Source organism: Rattus norvegicus, chromosome 4 (genome assembly GCF_021556685.1).
Source record: "Rattus norvegicus strain SHRSP/BbbUtx chromosome 4, alternate assembly SHRSP_T2T, whole genome shotgun sequence".
Classification (NCBI taxonomy): Eukaryota; Metazoa; Chordata; class Mammalia; order Rodentia; family Muridae; genus Rattus; species Rattus norvegicus.
This window is the reverse complement of record NC_141537.1, coordinates 102,693,418-102,713,642: the sequence shown is the minus strand read 5'-3', so window position 1 is coordinate 102,713,642 and position 20,225 is coordinate 102,693,418. Positions and strand designations below refer to the sequence as shown.

Genomic DNA, 20,225 nt, shown 5'->3' with positions numbered 1-20,225 from the left:
ACAGAGGGTAAAAGGCAGTGAATGACTTACCTGTGCTAGATATGCCCTATGAGAACCTGACTGACATAAAATTAGTGGGGAAAGTTTCCAGACCAGTTGTGTTTTAGACACCTGAATTCCTCTAAGTTTAAGATGCTCCTTGTGTTCTGCAAGTGTCCTCAAGATGGCAGTGTGAGCCAGACCCAGACAGTGGAGGTCAGGGAGCTGCAAACAACTCAGCTCTTTTCCTATGTTTTTTTTTTTTTAACTTTTTACCCCATTTTTCCATCTTTTTTAAATTGGTTATTTCTTATTTACATTTCAATTGTTATTGCATTTTCAGGTTTCCAAGCAAACATCCACCTAACCCACCATCCCCTTTCATATGGGTGTTCTGCTCCCCATCCTCCTCCCCAAACAGACCTCCCCCCCCCCCCGACAATCCTGTTCAGTCGGGGTTCAATCTTGGCAGGACCAAGGGCTTCCCCTTCCACTGGTGCCCTTACTAGGATATTCATTGCTACCTATGCAGTTGGAGCCCAGGGTCAGTCCATGTATAGTTTTTGGGTAGTGGCTTAGTCCCTGGAAGCTCTGGTTGGTTGGCATTGTTCATATGGGGTCTCTAGCCCCTTCAAGCTCCTTCAGTCCTTTCTTTGATTCCTTCAACTAGTGTCCTGTTCTCAGTTCAGTGGTTTGCTGCTGGCATTCACCTATGTATTTGCCATATTGTGGCTGTGTCTCTCAGGAGAGATCTACATCCAGTTCCTGTCAGCCTGCACTTTTTTGCTTCATTCATCTTATCTAGTTTGGTGGCTGTATATGTATGGGCCACATGTGGGGCAGGCTCTAAATGGGTGTTCCTTCAGACTCTGTTCTAAACTTTGCCTCCCTATTCCCTCCCAAGTGTATTCTTGTTCCCCTTTTAAAGGAGTGAATCATTTGCATTTTGGTCATCCTTCTTGAGTTTCACATGTTCTATACATCTAGGGTAATTCAAGCATTTGGGCTAATATCCATGTATCAATGAGTGCATATTAAGTGTGTTTTTCTGTAATTGGGTTACCTCACTCAGGATGATATTTTCCAGTTCCATCCATTTGCCTATGAATTTCATAAAGTCATTGTTTGTGATAGCTGAGTAGTATTCCAATGTGTAGATGTACCACATTTTCTGTATCCATTCCTCTGTTGAAGGGCGTCTGGGTTCTTTCCAGCTTCTGGCTATTATAAATAACGCTGCTATGAACATAGTGGAGCACGTGTCTTTATTATATGTTGGGGTGTCTTTTGGGCATATGCCCAAGAGAGATATAGCTGGGTCCTCGGGTAGTGCAATATCCAATTTTCTGAGGAACCTACAGACTGATTTCCAGAATGATTGTACCAGTCTACAATCCCACCAACAATGGAGGAGCATTCTTTCTCCACATCCTTGCTAGCATCTGCTGTCGCCAGAGTTTTTGATTTTAGCCATTCTCATTGGTGTGAGGTAGAATATCATGGTTGTTTTGATTTGCATTTCCCTTATGACTAAAGATGTTGAACATTTCTTTATGTGTTTCTCAGCCATTTGGCATTCTTCAGCTGTGAATTCTTTGCTTAAATCTGAACCCCATTTTTTAACAGGGTTATTTGTCTTCCTGCCATCTAACTTTGTGAGTTCTTTGTATATTTTGTATATGAGCCCTCTGTCAGTTGTAGGATTGGTAAAGATCTTTTCCCAGTCTGTTGGTTGCCATTTTGTCCTAACAACAGTGTCTTTTGCTTTACAGAAGCTTTCCTATATTATTTTGTTTTCATTTGTTTACCATAACATACAATTTTTGCTATAATATAATAAATGTCTGAATATATTTCAATTACTTTCAAATATAACACACATATTAAAACATATTTACCCAGTTGTACTCTTTTTACCTTCCCATATTTCTACATTCCACTCAGTTCATTCAATCTCTATTTTTTGCTTCTATTTTCCTCCCTTCCCAACATTCCAATTAAAATCCTATACATTTGATAACTTGAATTTTATTAAACTTAGGGTCTAAAAATAATATAAAATATCTTGCCAGAATGCTAATCAAACAAGTCAAAGACATTTATGAGCATAAATTCAAATGGTTGAAGAATGAAGTCAAAAAAGACCTCAGAACATGGAGAGATCAACCATGGTCCTGGATTGGTAGTCTTAACTTACTGATAATGGCTATCTTACCAAAACCAATCTACTGATTCCATGCAATTCCCATCAAAATTCCAACACAACTTTTATAGGCTTTGAAAGAGCAACTCTCCACTCCATATTAAAAAACAAAAACCCAAAATAGTGAAAACAATTCTCAACAATAAAAGAACTTCTGGTAGAAATCACCTTTCCTGACCACAAGCTGTACTACAAAGCGAACAGTTAAAAACCTCAGTCGTAGTGGTACAGTGACAGACCAGTTGATCAATGGAATTAATTGGAGACCAAGAAATAAACCCATACACTTACAATTTTTGACAAAGCTGCCAAAACTATACAATGGAAAGAAGAAAACATCTGCAACAAGCGCCACTTGTCTGAGGGGTATTATGCATGTAGAAGAAGACAAATTGATGCATATTTATTAGCACAAACCTCAAGTTCAAGTGAGTTAGGGATCTCAACATAAAATTAGATATACAGACTCTAATAGAGGAGAAAGGAGGAAATAGCTTCGAATGCTTTGAAAATATACTGAACAGAGAAAATATACCGAACAGAACACCAACGGTTCAGGCTCTAAGACCAACAATTGTTAGGGACCTCTTGAAACTGAAAACTTCTATAAGGCCAAGGATACTATCAAAATGGCAGCCTACACGTTGGGAAAAGATCTTCACTAAGCCTATATCATGCAAAGCAGTAGTATCCAAATACATCAAGAACTCAAAATTTTAGTCTTCTTAAAAACAAAATAAACCAAATTATAAATGGGGGACAGATTTTTAAAAGAAAATTCTTGAAAGGGGACTCTCAAAGGGAAGAGATGCATTTAAAGAAATGTTTGACTTCATTAATCATCAGGGAAATGAAAATCAAAACGACCACGAGAACACCTTACAGCAATAAGAATGGCTAAAATAAGGGTTGGGGATTTAGCTAGATTTAGGTAGAGTGCTTGCCTAGGAAGCGCAAGGCCCTGGGTTCGGTCCCCAGCTCCGAAAAAAAAAAAAAAAAGAATCAAAAAAAAAAAGAATGGCTAAAATAAAAAAAAATCAATGAAGCACACACGCTGGTTAAGATGGTGAGCAAAGAAATACTCTTCCAGTGTTGGTGGGAATGCAAACTTGTATTACTGTGATGGTTTGTATATGCTTGGCTTAGGGAGTGGCACTATTTGGAAGTGTGGTCTCATTGGATTGGGTGTGGCCTTGTTGGAATAGGTGTGTCTCTGTAGGCAGGGTCTTTAACACCCTACTCCTAGCTGCCTGGAAGTTAGGATTCTGCTAGCAGCATTCAGATAAAAATGTAGAACTCTCAGCTCCTTCAGTACCATGCTTGCTTGATGACATGAGAATAATGGAATGAACCTCTGAACCTGTAAGCCAGCCCCAATAATGTATTGTCATTTATAAGACTTGCCTTTGTCATGGTATCTTTTCACAGCAGTAAAACCCTAAACAAGACAACTGCCCTTTTTTAAAATCAATTAGGCATTTTCTCAGAAATTTGGGAATAATTCTAAGCCAGGATGCAGCTATACCACTCCTGGGCATATACCTGAAAATGCTCCAACATACCACAAGACACTTGGTCAATTATGTTCATTGCACCTTTATTGCTAATAACTAGAAACTTTAAATAGCCTTATGTACCCCAGCTGAAGAATGGATAAGGAAAAAATGGTACATCTACACATTGGAACTATTCAGTATCACACAGAAAGATATTGTGAAATGTGCAGACAAATGAATGGAACTAGAATATATTCTGAGTGAGTTATCAAAGGATATGTATGGTATGTACTTATTGATAAATGGATATTAGCCAGAAAGTACTGAATACCCATGATACACCCCCCACACACAAAGAAGGTAAACAAGAAGAAGACCCAAGTGAGTCTAGTGGCAATGATTAAATCCCACATAGAATGAGGATGCAGAGAGTGGGAGATAAATGGGTGGGAGAGAGGGAAAGGAGGATAATATGGGATAGGACGAGATATGTTTTTACAGGGGGAGAGATCCAGATGGCCAGTGGAATGAATGGAAATATGCAGCTGCTGATGATGGGTAGTGGTTGATGGGGAAAATGTCTATAAAGTCCCAGAGACTTTGGATGAGCAAGGTTCTCAGGCCTCAATGCAGGCAATTTTAGCTGAAAAGCCCTGCTGCGGGAATATGGAACCTGAAGAGATCAGTGGAGACTAGTCAGAGAGGACCCCCATTGGACTCTACAGACACCAACCCACCTATAAAACTTTTGACCAAAATTGCTCCTGTTTAAAAGAAATGCAGGGAGAAAAATGGAGCAGAGACTAAAAAAATGGCCCACCAGTGATCAGCCCAAGTTGGGATCTATTCAATGGGCAGGCACAATCCCTAAAACTATTCTTGATGCCATGTTGTACTTGCTGACAGGAAGCAGCATGGCTGTCCTCTACCCAGCAACTGATTCAGACAGATCAAAGCATTGGGTGGAAGTTGAGGACCCTTATGGAAGAGTTAGGGGAAGGGTAGATGGAACAGAAGGGGATGTCAACTCCACAGAAAGAGCAATAGTGTCAACTAAACTAGACCACCAGGAGCTCCCAGAGACTGAGCCACCAACCAAAGAGTATCATCTTTTCCCTATGTTTTCTCTCTCCTGCTTAATAATATGTGTTCAATCATACTCCAAAAATCTTTAATGAAAATGTTTATAAATACATATTTGATAAACTTTACATTGGATGCCATATCTAGTAGCATAGAATTCTCATCCCTCTCCATTTCCACATGGCTCTGAATCTTCTTTCTGAATTTCCATGTGAATCCCCACACTATGTACTAATGTCTCTTGCCTCTTACTTAGCTGTCTAAAATGTCTGAAGTCCTGTGATGGTATCATCATAGAGCCTGTGTCCGTATAACCCTTATTTAGCATAATAATACCTCTAAAGTGCAAGAGAAATTATGCTGGTCATTCAGATCCATGGAGGAGAAGCTACAAAATGACTCCATTATATGAAAAAGCAAGAATTATAGACTTACTAAGAATATTTAAAACCTTCATATGTGGAGGTTACTAAAATCTATGATAAGAACAAATCCAATTTTGAGATGTGAAAGAATACTTTCTTTGATCTCACATTTTAAAAATTAACAGCCACAAGCAATGTATAAGTTATGTATGAGTTAAAATGAAAAGGAAATTCAGCTGCAAGAGTTTTTCCTATGGGCAGCTTTGGTAATCACAGAGAACCTATAAATGTAAAGCGACCTATTGTGCTGATAGTTTGATTTGCATTTATGAAATTTATATGCATCTACTTGAAGCATAGAGTCATTAAGTTTTTACCATACTACTTATCTCTTTATATTATTTTTGTTCTTTAGAGTAGTAATACTGTTGCTGTTTTATCTATTTCCTTTTCTGCAACCAATTTCTATAGAATTCTGCTTTAGAATATTTAAGGCAGAGTTTGATTTATAGAGTCTCTTCATTTACATTAATTTTCATAAACCCTGTAAGGTGTCTAAGCAGATACATTTGTGTAAATACAAAATAAAGCCAAATGAAGAACTGGAAAAAAAAGAATAGAAGGGGCTACTAGAACCATTGATAGTGGTTAACTGGACTTAAGAAATTAGCAACAATTAGAGTATACAAAGAACTCAAGAAGTTAGACTCCAGAGAGCCAAATAACCCTATTAAAAATGGGGTACAGAGTTAAACAAAACATTTCTCAGCTGAGGATTACCAAATGGCCAAAAATCACAGCCAGAATACAGCAAACACAGAGGCGTATGCCAGCAGCAAACCACTGAATTGAGAATAGGACCCCGTTGAAGGAATCAGAGAAAGAACTGGAAGAGCGTGAAGGGGCTCGAGACCCCATATGTACAAAAATGCCAAGCAACCAGAGCTTTCAGGGACTAAGCCACTACCTAAAGACTATACATGGACTGACCCTGGACTCTGACCTCATAGGTGGCAATGAATATCCTAGTAAGAGCACCAGTGGAAGGGGAAGCCCTGGGTCCTGCTAAGACTGAACCCCCAGTGAATGGGATTGTTGGGGGGAGGGCGGCAGGGGGGAAGGGTAGGGAGGGGAACACCCATAAAGAAGGGGAGTGGGGAGGGGGATGTTTGCCCGGAAACCGGGAAAGGGAATAACACTCGAAATGTATATAAGAAATACTCAAGTTAATAAAAAAAAAAAAAAGAAATGTTCAACATCCTTAGTCATCAGGGAAATGCAAATCAAACAACCATGATATTCAACCTCACAACACTGAGAATGGCTAAAATCAAAAACTCCGGTGACAGTAGATGCTAGCGAGGATGTGGAGAAAGAAGAGTGCTCCTCCATTGTTGGTGGGATTGTAGACTGGTACAATCATTCTGGAAATCAATCTGTAGGTTCCTCAGAAAATTGGATATTGCACTACCCAAGAACCCAGCTATATTTCTCTTGGGCATATGCCCAAAAGATGCCCCAACATATAACAAAGACACATGCTCCACTATGTTCATAGCAGCCTTATGTATAATAGCCGGAACCTGGAAAGAACCCAGATGCCCTTCAACAGTGGAATGGTTCAAAACATGTGGTACATATACACAATTGAGTACTACTCAGCTATCAAAAACAATGACTTCATGAAATTCATAGGCAAATGGAATGAAGTAGAAAATATCATGCTGAGTGAGGTAACTCAACCACAGAAAAACACATTTGGTATGAACTCATTGATAGATAAGTGGATATTAGCCAAAAAGCTCGAATTACCCAAGATGCAATCCACAGATCACAGGAAGCCCAAGAAGAAGGATGACCGAAATGTGGATGCTCATAGTCCTTGTTAAAATGGGAAAAAATATCCATAGGAGGATATGGAAGCAAAGTTTAGAGCAGAGACTCAAGGAATGGCCATTCAGAGCCTGCCCCAAATATCTCTCTCTCTCACACACACACACACACACACACACACACACATATATATATATATATATATATATATATATATATATATATATATATATTCACCAAAACTAGATAAAATTGATGAAGCTAAAAAATACATGCTGAAAAGGACCAGATATAGATCTCTCCTGAGAGACACATCCAGACCATGTAGAATACAAAGGTCAATGCTAGCACCAAACCACAGAATTGAGAACAGGACCCCCTTGGGGGGAATTAGAGGAAGGATTGAAAAAGTTGAAGGAGCTTGCAACCCCATAAAAACAACAATGCCAACCAACCAGAACTTCAAGGGACTAAACCACTACCAAAACCTATTCATGGACTGAACCAGGGTCCAACTGCATATGTAACAGAGAATATCCTTGTTGGGGTACCAGTGGAATGGGAAGCTCTTGGTCCTGCCAAGGTTGGACCCCCAGTGCAGGGGAATATGGGAGGGCAGTAAGGGGGATGTATGTGGGGAATACCCATATGGGGGAGGAGGAGAAAAGTGGATGGGGTCTTATGGACAGGAATCCAGGAAAGGGAATGAAAGAATTATATCTTATAAAACATTTTAAAAAACAAAAGAGCAAACCAGCATCATTGTGTTGAAATCTGGGAGGTATTTTCTGAGAAGACAAAGAAGTTGTGTTCTAGAATTAATCAAGATTGCAATTTAGGCTACAGCTACATTTGGTAATGTGTAAGACTAACCCAGGTGGGACTGGTTGTAAAGGATGAGGGGTCATGGAGAACTGCTAAAACTTGGCACTTTGGGGGGTCAGGAAAGGCAACTGGTAAAAGTACAGCATTAGTTGTGATTGATAGCCCAGGACTGATGTGGTCATGCAAAAATCTGTCACTTAGCACCATGAAGAGAGCCTATGAGAGACTATTGGTGAAGCCTAGGTGCAGCAGAAGACTCCAGTATATTAGAGATTCCAGGTTCATGGAATGAAGAGCATGAACCACAGCAGCTGTGGAGTGGAGTCAACCTGAGTCTAAAGGGTTACAGAGCACATAGTTAGAGAAGTGGCTCAAACCCTTTGGAGGAGCCCAGAATATCATGTGTAAATCTCAGACATACGAACAATAAGCTGTCACCATGAAGTTGCTTTGGAGACCCCATGATGAGCAAGATGAAATAACAATGGATACCTGTTGAGGAAAGCAGCTAATAGGGAGTGGCCATGTTTTTTAACAAAGTGTCACAAGAATGATATCTAGGCAACATATTAACGTTCTTCACTGACACTCATGAGACAAGCCCTCACAATTCAAATTACTCTCACTACCCTTTTCCATGCTTCTATTAGTATATTTCACTAAGCCCCACTTAAAGCATTCCATTGCTTTCCAAATTTCCCACATCCACAATCCTACAGAAAAAGTATGATTAGTACTATTAGAGCACCACCCCAGTTCCGGTACCAACTTCTGTTTTCTGGGGTTTCCATTATGTGAAGAGACACCATGACAAAGTGAACTAAAATAAAGGGGACTATTTAATTGTAACTGGCTTACAGTTTTTCGAGGTTTAGTCCATGATTGTCATGGTAGTAAATATGGCAGTATTTAGGTAGATATGATGTGATAGAAGCTGAGAAGTCTCCATCTTCATCTGAAGGCAGCCAAGAGAAGATTCTATTTTCTCCAGGCAGCCAAGAGAAGGTTCTCAAAACCCAGGTCTGCAGTGAAACACTTCCTCCAGTAAGAACATATGCTTTCCAAGAAGGCCATACTTCCATTTTCCATGGGCCAAGCATATTCAATCCTCACACAAGACATGCAAAACCTTGGCAAGGCTTTTGTAAGTATATTTCAGAATCATTATTCTGAGAGCTTGTGAACAGGAGGAAAAACAGAAAGCATATAGTAAACACCTTACTACAATGAGTATTAGAGACTCTAGTAACTAGGAATTATTGATTCGCACATATGAACTCATAGGGATTGATTGTGTCACATGTCTTTTTGATTAATCTTTATCTTAGTCTAATTGTAGGTTTATAAAGGCTCTTATGACTAGGTCAGATTCATTTAGATAACCTACCTGTCTTGACATTCATTATCTTCTTTCATTATAGGTAGAGAATCTTTTAAAAGAGTGATTCAAATTGAAACTTGGCTAAATATCTTTGGGGATAGTGTGACTCCTGGGCAAGAAATTAAGGTCAGAAAATTGAATGTTTATTCTGCAAAACATTAGTATAAAAATGTTATACTAATTACATTAATACATTAATTATACATTAATTAAAAATGTTGATTGTGTTTCAGTTGCATATATAAAACTGAGTAAGGTTCAGAAGTTACATTTTAACTTTTAATTGACATTTTCATCTGTGTACACATTTTTGACCAATTAATCTCCTATTTGTTTGTATCTATATCCATAACCATCTATGTTCCTTTCCATTCTCCCTAGTGAAGTCTTCTCAAAATATCCTAATTTAATTTGCTGTTGGTTTTTTTGTGTGTGTTCTGATTTTAATTATGGAGGCTTCATAAGTATTGATTACTTTCTGGAAAATGATTATACCACATAGGGAAATAACCCATTATCATTACCAGCATTCGTTAGTTACTCACAGACCTTCCAGGAAGAGTAAAGGCACATGCATAATGAAATGGTGGAGAGTCAAATATTGTGTAAGTAATTGTAGTTGTAATTTGATCATAGTTCAATGGCAGTGTTATGTCCAGAATACATGATCTTACAGCATTCTTCACAATCTTCATATATTTGGTTCTTTATGATTTTTCCGTGATGACCTCATGATCTATGGGGGAGGGAGATATATTATTTAGGGATGACCAAATTCACAGTCAAAAATCTCTGCACTTTGACCAATTGTGTTTTGTCTTAACCATCATCTAGTGCAGAAAGAGGATTCTAGGATGAATACTAAGAATAACACCATTCAATAGCTTTAAATACAAAGACTTAGGATACAGTTTGATGCCTTACCCCTTCAGAAAACAAACCAAACTCTCTCTCTCTCTCTCTCTCTCTCTCTCTCTCTCTCTCTCTCTCTCTCTCTCTTTCAACACACACACACACACACACACACACACACACACACACCCCAATAGTAGATTCTTCCTTGTGGGCTGTAACTTTCCTACACATAGACTTTGACACAGGTTTTCAGTTCCAGGCATTACAATTAATATCATTGTGTTTGTTTCAGACAAGGATGAGGAAAACATCCTAAAATGTCATCTGGAGCAGCAATGACAACAGTCTGCACAGCTTTTGTTTGTAACACAACATTGAAGACATGAGCTCACTGTGGTCATTGTCCCACCAGCTCTCATTGAGTTTGTCATTAACCTCACACTTACTGAAAGACTTCCCAAATCAGGCAGTCTCAGTCCTATGCAAAGGCTATTTTATCTTTTTCCACAACAATGAACATATGAAGGTCCTGTGCATTTTTTCAGACCTTTGGCCTTTCACAATCACAGTGCTTTTTTGAAGAGGGCTCCTCTCTGAGTTATTTACGGTCAGATCACTTCTTTCTGGCTTTCTCTTATAGCTACTTTTAAAGAAGTCACCCCTATCACATCCCTGTTTTGCAATCCATCACCTGAGTTATTTTTTATCTTCTTTTCTATCAATTTATATATTTGTCTGACTGACAGTACTATCTACTTTTTCAGATGGACAAGGAATTTTGGTTTCATTGAAGAAGATAAATAATCAATGTTAGGGAAAAGGAAATTAAGTTGTTAACATAAATGATAGCATATGTTCATATTGATGGAACTCTATGTAAGGGGATACACAAGTGTGTGTACATATATACCTTTGAGATGGTGTCTAGCGGTGCCCATCTGTAGCTGGGTGATAGGGTTTGCTGGCAAACTCCAGTTACTCTTGCATCTGCCTCCCAAATACTCAGATTGTAGGCACCCATCACCAAGCAGAACAGAGGTGTGACTATTTACACTACAATATATAGAAAGTTAAGAACAATAATGGTATTGGGGAAATAGCTTAGAATGAGGGATAGGAATGGCAGCCAAAACAGTTCTTATCACAGGTTTGACCATTGCAAGCCATCCTGCCAATGAAACATCATTAGATTGGAAGTGATTGTAAATTATACACACACACACACACACACACACACACACACACACACAGAGAGAGAGAGAGAGAGAGAGAGAGAGAGAGAGAGAGAGAGAGAGAGAGAGAAATTCCAGATGAGTTTTTGATTGTGAACATAAACAAAAGCACCCTAGCAGAGCTTGGAACTTACATCATTTCCTAAAACCTATGTATCATAGGCTTCAGCATGGGAGAGTAGAGAGGAGTGGAAAGATTATGGAGGAAAGTGATTGAACTAGAGAACCCCCTGGACATATCTGCAGCACAGAGGTTCACCATCAACTGCAAGGTCAGTGGTATCTACACAGTGCTCTCATAAGAATCTCTTTATCCAGATACCAACAAACGCAGAGACAGGCTACTTATTTGTTTATCTAGGTACCCACTAGAAATCTTGACTGTTCCATTAACAATGGATCTAGGACAGGGTTCATTCTCACCACTATCTGTATTCAGCCTGGTGATGTGACAAGTTAATACTGTAAATACTGTTGTAGTCTCCTCCTGTGACTCAACCTGCAAGACACACGCTTTAGTATTAAGCCTCTCAGACCATGTCTGAATCAGTAGTTTTTCTTTCAATATACAGTCTGCTATCCAAATACTTACCTCTTTGTCCAAGTATCATTGAGCCTTGCCTTAGTCTACTAAACTTAAAAGTCAAGGAAAGCTTTTAGGGGATAATGTGTCCTTTAATATATTATGAGAGACAGTATTTTGAGTCATGAATAAGTAATTTTTCTACTGCTTTTGCCTATCTTAAAAGCATGATTTTAAAGATGGGTTGACATGAAGTATTTTCATTTTTGTATATGTGTTCATTTGCAGAACAAGTAGTTTGGAAACAAATTAAGAATGTTTGTTTCATGTTTATCATCCATATTCTTGAAATAGACAATCTTTAAATTTCAATAATTGCAGTTTATTTAATTTTAAACATTAACTATGTATAAATATTTATTATATACAAACTTCATTTCTTTCTGAATTCTTTAGTTAAAGAACAAGTAGAGTAACCAACACAAGTTATGTTATATAAAGGTATACTTGAGTTAGGCAGGAAAATATGGATCAATTGTTGATCCTGAAAAAATAAACAATGAAACTGAAGCATTGAAGCATTCATTTGTTTAAATCCCAAAGTTTCCATGTATTTAGGATATAGACAGAAAACACAAAGGCTGCAGAGAGCCTCAGAGGGCACTTACCTACTAGCTTTGCTCTTAATCTCCTGACCTGGCTGAATAATTAATTATATTGACACATACATATTATAATAGTGTTTAGTTTCTTAAATGTGTCTCCCATCAAGATTACTATATGTAAACCATATTTACACTCCAACTTGATTAATTTTTATATTAAATTTGTACAAGCTAGATACATCTCAATGGGAAAACCTCAATTGAAAATATGTCTCCATAAGACTGGGCTGTGGGCAAGCTTGTTGGGCATTTTTTAAATTACTGGGTAATGGAGGAGGATACATTCCATTGTAGGTCAGACTAGCCCTTGGTTTTGGACATGAGTTTTATATCAAATAGAACTGAGAAAGCTACGAGGAAAGAAAGTAAGCAGCCTTTCTCCATGGCTTCTAGTTAGTTTCTGCCTCTGGGTTCCTATTCTGTTTCAGTTCATGGACTAACTTCCCCCAGTGATGGACTGTTTCCTGGAAGTGTAAGAAGAATAAATTCTTGCATTTCAGGCCTTTATCTCATATGTATGAGTAAATATAAAGGGAAATCCAGGGCCTCTATGCAAACAGTATGCTAATTAATGCTAATATGTGTTCCTCAGAAAGAAACTGATCAGCTGGTTTTGGAGTCCATGGACAAAGTAGGACATGATAGTATTTTAGAACACATAAGAATGTTCATATTTTGCACGTATCTTCTTCCAGGTATAATATCCCTTGATGGGTTATTTTTTTATTAGTTAATTTTCTATTGTGATAAACAGAATGAGCAGACAACTTATTAAGAAAGGGTTCATTTGTACTTTCAGAAGGACAGACTGAATGAAAGAAGAAAGAAGGCATCAGGTACAAGACTTGGTAGCTGAAGCAGATGCTCAGGGCTCAAATTCCAAACCATACGTGTGTGCGTCTGTATGTGTGAGTGTGTGTGTGTGTGTGTGTGTGTGTGTGTGTGTGTGTGCACATGTATGTATGTATACCTCATACGTACTTAACTGGAAGTATAAATAGCTAAGAATCATCATATGAATGCTTGAAATGAGTCAAACCTGAGTGTTTTACAAGAGGAGAAAGTGACTTTTACCACTGAGTTGACTCTTTGCACCAATACCCCCCCTCTCCTTTTTTATACTCTCCACTCGTTTTCTCCTCTCCACATTTGCCCTTCCCCAAAATCCCAAATTTTCTATACTCTTTTCCCTCTCTGCTTTCTTTTATTCTTCTTACCTTTTGCCCTTCCTTCATTCCTTTTTTTCCTTTCTTTTCTACTTCTCCTGTTTCGTTCTCTTGTCCAGCATATTCATTGTTTCTTCCTGATTGAATTGAAAGTACTTCTTGTATTTCTTCAAAAACAAACCTCTGATAAATATCTTTGAGTTTAATGGAAGCCTGTCATGAGAGAATCTAGACTTCTGTTGTTTTAGAGCTCTAAGTTGGTTCTTGATCTTCTGAGTTGATGTCTTTCACAGTTACTGTCATTGATGGTAATTTTCGCTATTGATTTAACATGGATACACTCACAACCCTTTGTCCAGGTAATTTACTTCCATATTTGATGGCTACTTTGCATAGGTCCTTAGAGGTCCTCCCAGCTGGTCATGAGTTAAAAACCAGGCCTTTGCAGTGAGATCTGAAATGCATCAGACTATCATGGGCATCAAGATGGAATCATACACTCAGGACTTCATATTTGTACTGCTCTGGTTGTTTAGTTAGACATTTAAAAGTATAATATCTTTACAGTAATTCGTTTGTAGAGAAATAGCTATTTCCTATAGGAAGCCAATAGTATGCAGACTTCCATTACAAAAGGCATTTTGGATTCCAATGCTTTTATCAGGAACTCTTTGTATGTATAAGTGTATACTCATTATCTATTTCTGACAACGGGAACATTGTGATAACCCAGTCTCCCAAATCCATGTCCACATCATTAGGAGAAAGGGTCACCATGAACTACAAGTCTAGTCAGAATGTGGGTAATAATATAGCCTGGTACACAAGAAACCAGGGCAGTCTCCTAAATTGTTGATCTATGATGTATCCAATCAGTACACTAGTATTCCTTATTGCTTCACAGGCAGTGGATCTGGAAAAGATTTCACTCTCACCATCAATAGTGTACAAGCTGAAGACACAGCCTTTTATTACTGTCAGCGTATTTACAATTCTCCTCCCACAGTGCTTCAGCCTCCTACACAAATCTCCTCTGAGATTTTAACCAACTGACTGTACCACACATCCCTCAAACTATACACTTCTCCTTCTGCTTGTATCTGCTCTGCCTAACTGATATAAAGTTTGGTAGAAAATTAATGAACAGATTCTTTGAATTGAAATATCCATATGGAAAATTCAGTAAAGATATTTGTGTCTTTTTTCTTCTAACGCTTAAATTCTGTGTATGAACATAAGAAGTATATTATCTTATATTCTGGAATGAGAAATTAAACAAGCCCCAAATACTATAAAATGCCTTGGTGTGAAACTAAACAAGCAAGTGAAAAATCTGTATGACAAGAATTTCAAGTCTCTGAAGAAAGAAATCAAAGAAGATCTCAGAAGATGGAGAGATCCCCATGCTCAGTCATTTGCATGGTTATTATAGTAAAAATATCCATGTTACCAAAAATAATCTCTAGATTCAATGCCATCCCCATCAACATTCCAACTCACTTCTTTCTAGAGTTAGAAAGAAAAATTTGCAAATTCATTTAGAATAAGAAAAACCCCAGGATAAGGAAAATTATTCTCCACAATAAAAGAACATGTGGGGGAATCACTATACTTGACCTCAAGCTGCATTACAGAGTAATCATGATAAAAACAGCATTGTATTCATAGAGAGTCAGGCAGCTAGATCAATAAACCCAGAAATTATCCCACACATGTATGGTAATTTGATCTTTGACAAAGCAGCTAAAACCATTCCATCGAATAAACATTCATAGGAGGAGAAATGGAGACAAGCTTTGGGGCAGAGATTGAAGGAATGATCATCCAGAGCCTTCCCCACCTGAGTATCTAGCCCATATACATACAGCTACCAAATGGGGATAATACTGCTGAAGCCAAGACATGAATGATGATAGGTGCATCTATAGCTCTCTGCTGAAAATCTTTCCCTTAGTATGTCAAATACATAGGGGAATGCTCACAGCCAACCACTGAACTGAGAACAGGGTTCCCATTGGAGGACTTAGATAAAGAATTGAATGAGCTGAAGCGGTTTGCAACCCCATAAGAACCACAATACCATCTAATCAGAGCTCCTAGGGACTAAATCACCATCCAAAGAGTACACATGGACAGGCCCATGGCCCCAACTTCATATACAGCAGAAGCTGGCCTTGTTTTGCACCAAATTGAGTAGAAACCTTTGATCCTGCAAAGGATGGAGCCCCCAGTGTAAAGGAATGTCAGAGTAGGATGGCAGGAAGGGGTGGGTGATTGTGTGGGGGAAAGGGGATAACATTTGAAATGTAAATAAAAAATCCAATAAGAAAATAAGAAATGTGGGGTTAGGGATTAAAAAAAAAAGAAAAAGAAAGCATTTCAACAAATGGTGCTGGTTAAAAATGTGGTCATCATGTAGTGGAATGTAAATTGATACATTCTTATCTCCTCATACAAAGCTCAAGTCCTATGCCATGAGAGACCTCCATATAAAACCAGATATTCTGAAACTTTTAGAAGAGAAAATAGTTAAGAGCACATAGCTTATAAACACATAGGTAAAGGGGAAATTTTCCTGAACAAAACACCTATGTGTTATTCTCTAAGATATACAATCAACAAATGAAACCTCATGTAATTGCAAAGTTTCTGTAGGGTGAAGAACATTGTCAACAGGACAAAACAGCAACCAATAGATTGGGAAAATATCTTTACCAATCCTACATCTGATAGATGTCTTATATCCATTAGGAACTGAGACTCCAGAGAATCAAATAACCTTATTAAAAATGAGGTACAGACCTAAACAAAACATCCTCAACTGAGGAATATTGATTGACTGTGAAGCACCTAAAGAAATGTACCACATCCTTAGTCATCAGGGAAATGCAAATCAAAACAACCTTGAGATTCCTCCTCACATCAATGAAAATGGCTAAGATCAAAAACTCAGGTCATGGCAGATGGTGGCAAGGATTTGGAGAAAGAGGAATACTCCACTATTGTTAGTGGGATTGCAAGCAACATTGCAAGAAATCAGTCTGAAGGTTCCTCAAAAAAATTGAGAGAGTGCTACATAAGTACCCAGCTATACCACTCCTTGGCATATACCCAGAAGATGCTCCAACATTTATCAAGGACACATGTTCCACAATGTTCATAGTACCCTATTTATAATAGCCAGAAGCAGAAAAAAACCCAAATGTCCAACAGAGGAATGGATATAGAAAATGTGGTGCATATACACAATGGAATACCACCCAGCAGTTAAAAACAATGACCTCATGAAATTCTTAAGCAGATGGATAGAACTAGAAAATATCATCCTGATTGAGGTAACACAGTCACAAAAGAAAACACATAGTATGCACTCATTGATATGTCAATATTAGCTCTTAAGCTCAGAATATCCAAGGTACAATTCACAGACCAAATGTAGCTCAAGAAAAAGAAGACCAAAATATGGATGCATTAGTCATTCATAGAAGGGGGAAGAGAATATCCTCAGAAAGAAATACATGGACCATGAGTAGAGCAGAGACTGAAGGAATGGTCATGCAGTGACTGGCCTACCTGGGAATCTAGCCTGTATGCAGCTACCAAACCAAGTCACTGTTGCTGATGCCAAAAATGCTTGCCTAGTGGAACCTGATACAGATGTCTTCTGAGAGGCTCTGCCAGACCCTTACAGATACAGTTTAATATGCGTGCAGCTAACCATGAGACTGAGCATGGGAACCCCATTGGAGGAGTTAGAGAAATGACTGGAGGAGCTGAATGAGTTTGCAATACCATAGGAAGAACAACAATATCAAAATCCAGAAATGCATGAGCTCCTAGTGACTAAACCACCAACCAAAGTGTACACATGGAATAGGGGGGTTCCTATGGCTGAAGCCCCAGATATAGCAGAGTATGGCATTGACTGGCATGACTAGGAGGAGGAGCCATTGGTCCTGTGATGGTTCTTTTTCCCAGTGTAGGGGAATGCCAGGGTGTTGATGTAGGAATGGGTGCCTGGGAGGAGGGGAACCAGGAAAGGACTTAAAAGGTAAATAAATAAACTATTCAATTAAAAAAATAGCTATTTACCAAGCATGGCACAGTGAGAAAAATTGAGATTCCTTCTCCCAGAAGGTAGGAGCAGGAGGATCAGTAGGAATTTGAATGTTGCCTAGTATACATAATGTGTAAGCTATTTTCTTTGTAGTTGTTGATCAGGGGAATCCAATTAAGTCTGAAAACAATATAGTCTATTGATTTTGCCCTTGCTTGCCTCCCATCTCTTAAAAGTATGAGTCTATTACTGAAGATATTACATATTTCAGACACAGGACTTAGAAGAATAGAACTAGAACCAACTTAGAAGTCTCCTCCCCAGGGACTAGTTCTTTCAATATTGCAAAGACCTAAGCAAACTGTCTAAAATGAAAAGCAATCATTAGTTCTATGCAACTGTAAAGCCTGGGAAATACAGCAATATCCAGCAGGGCAAGTTATCCTCAATGATGGAAGAATGCACTTACATTTTGTGGGCAATCAACAACTGCCTAGTTGGGTATAAGTCCCACTAAATAAGAAGGAGCTTTTGCTTGGTGATTAAGTGCAACCTACTGTTGAAATCATGGACTCTAGAAGACTACCTTCTATTATCAGTTTCTGAAAGTAAAACAATTTCTAATTGTATGCTAAATACTTATCATAAATTCCGAGCTAAGGGCTGTTGTCTCACCCAGTATCGAAGACATATTTTTGTTTCAGTAGATAGAGACCATAATAGAAATCTGCATATTGTCAAAATGCAAAGAATACCTGAATAATGGTGAGATTCCTGGTCCCAACTGATATTTCTCTAATACATCCCATATACCTAAACCTCAGTAAATATATTACTCATGTATAAAATTCTCAAATAAACCAACAAAAATCCTACATCATGAAAGCTACAGCAGGAAGACTGTAATAACCAAACATACAAAAGGTATGCTGTAGGATTGGGTAATTTTATAGAGACTTGAGAAGCTGTTCTTAAGAAATCTTAATGGTACAGCTGCCTAAATAAACAAGACGTGAAGAATACCAGGTAAAATACCATTGTAGATTAGGGAATCTCCCAAGGTCCTACTCCTAGATAAAGAGCTACATTGAGTTAGTGGCTGATAAATATGAAGTAGAATGTTCTAGTGATAGGTTATTCATTCTCAATAACACCTAAACATGTATGCATAAGAGAAACACTGAATGAACTTTATGTATCAATGTTAGAAACACATACAGACTTATGTATACACCTAAAACAGTATTTATTAGGTAATGACTTTGGGAGAAATTGAGAATCATGAAAAGAATTGGTGGGGTAGGGTAGAATTGATATAAATATAATATTTTGTGTGAAATATCACAAAATTTAAAACACCAGAAAACAAACAAACAAACAAAAAACTATTATCAATGTGTATAATTTTGAGGTATCAAGTTGGTCTTGAAATATTTTACATCTTTACACGGTACAATTATTTTTGCAATCCCCTACATCATACCTCAGAAAGACCACAGGGAAAAGATTTAATAAAATAGACTTTCAGGTTTTTGTAAGACACATATCATGCTCTAGTGGATTTTCTGCTGACACCGACTCCCTGTGGGTGAAATAGGACCAGGTGCTCTTTCAGCAGCAGTACACTCTGCTGAGCTGATTTGCATATGGAGTCATTATACAACAGTCCAGTCTCCTTTAAAGGCAGCTGCCAGGAGCCTAATAATCATTCTCTCTCCGAGCTTTAGAGATGGAGACAGACACACTCCTGCTATGGGTGCTGCTCCTCTGGGTTCCAGGTGATAATGTAGAGAAGTGTTGGAAGCAACCTCTGTGGCCATCATGGCTTTCCATGCCTCTGGGCTCTTCTCGTTATAATTAGGACATTTGTAATTCATTTTAAGTTTCCCCATTCCCCTTGATTTTCTGGCTTCTCCAGTGAAGTCCACAATTTTTCTGAAAAAAATTAAATTACAAAGTCCTCTGCTGGAAAGGTTTTCAAATATATATAACAATGAACTGTGTGTTTCTCTTTCCAGGCTTCACTGGTGACATTGTGCTGACCCAGTCTCCTGCTTTGGCTGTGTCTCTAGGGCAGAGGGCCACCATCTCCTGTAGGGCCAGTGAAAGTGTCCGTTCATCTATGCACTGGTACCAACAGAAATCGGGACAGCAACCCAAACTCCTCATCTACGGTGCATCTAACCTAGCATCTGGGGTCCCTGCCAGGTTCAGTGGCAGTGGGCCTGGGACAGACTTTACCTTCACCATAGATCCTGTAGAGGCTGATGATATTGCAACCTATTACTGTCAGCAGAGTAGGAATGATCCTCCCACAGTGCTCCAGGGCTGAACAAAAACTTTTGGGTTTGTAACTCACTAAAGCTCGGTCTCTCAGTTCTCTCTTCCTCTCTGACATCTCAACACAGAGCTCTCAGCTTGCTTGGAAAAAGATCTCAAATAATGAAAGGAGATTTTATAAACAGATACACATGTATCATGTATTTCCCATCCTATAACTTTAGGATTTAATAACATTTGAACATAATTTAGACCTTTGTGATAGCTTCTTAATTACTATTT

At 38.3% G+C, this 20,225-nt stretch overlaps 1 pseudogene; it reads left to right on the top strand.

Moving 5' to 3' along the window:
• Positions 1–19,656: 19,656 nt before the first annotated feature.
• LOC148006296 (Ig kappa chain V-III region MOPC 63 pseudogene) lies at positions 19,657–19,995 on the top strand (annotated as a pseudogene).
• The last annotated feature ends 230 nt before the right edge of the window (positions 19,996–20,225 follow it).